Here is a 1,121-nt window from a genome sequence, read left to right on the forward strand (position 1 = left end):
ATATATAGTTTCTGTCACTCCTTTCGCCATTAGCATCCTCCAGCAGGCCTGTCCTTACTACTGCCACCAACCTGGGTGTTGAGTATTGGAGGCAAGTGTTCTCTTATTTCAGTGCTTCTGTTGTCTGATAGTTTGCTGAGAAATGGCTCGCCAATCAAAAGTATTCCAGGCCCCTTTTGCGTGGAACAAAGAATTGGACATGCCATGCCAAAAATGGTGCCAGAAGTTTGATAATTGAGGGGTAAAGGGTTAAGAGAAGAACTAGCTCTGTAAAGTGAACTTAGGCTGAACAAAGAGAGGAAAGGATAAAAGCAAAAATAAAAGTGTATTCTGTCCAGAAGACTCAGAGTGGGCTACAGTGAGAAGTCACAGAGGCAGGCTTCCCATGGCAGCCCAGAGAAGTTCCGCATACGGGGCCCTGGGAATAATTTGGCGCTGTCCTGGGATCTTATAATTGATATGTGCTGCTTATGTCCCCAGTAAGCTTTGCCATGCTCTTTCTCCTATATCACTTCTATCTTACTAAAGCTTCCTCTAGTTGGTGAAAGTATCTGGCTAGATTCTAAGGTTTTGCAAAAGTTCGTTGTGACTTGCCAGTTCAGCTGTTTTTGTGGAGGGAATACCCTACTCTGTGGTTATTGGTGACATCTCTCTGTAATACGCTTTCACTTGAATGTGCTTGGACATAAATATATAGCTATGTAAAGATACAATAAAATGAAAGGCTTTAACTTTAATTTAAATATAATTAGTCTTAACATGTTAAAGAAAGTAATACATGTATTACATTAAGATTTCTATTTTAACAAATAATCTCCTCAAGTAGTTAACAAGCCATATCAATTTCCTTGTATCTATGTATTTTATGTAATTATTATGCCACGTATAGACTTCATTATTTTTGTCTTGATCTAAGTAGTCAAGTTTTGTTTTTTCCAGATTCAGAGAAAAACCACTAAGCAGGAAGGAAGCTGAGAACAATTTAGCTCATTTTCCCACAGCACATTTATTTCAATTACTTTTAAAACTCTTAAGGTGGTAAAATGCACACATGATACCATATGAAGTACTGCAACATTCTCTCTCTCTCTCTCTCTCTCTCTCTCTCTCTCTCTCTCTCT

The sequence above is a fragment of the Octodon degus genome, unplaced genomic scaffold (genome assembly GCF_000260255.1).
Source record: "Octodon degus isolate 3935 unplaced genomic scaffold, OctDeg1.0 scaffold00232, whole genome shotgun sequence".
NCBI classification, from domain to species: domain Eukaryota; kingdom Metazoa; phylum Chordata; class Mammalia; order Rodentia; family Octodontidae; genus Octodon; species Octodon degus.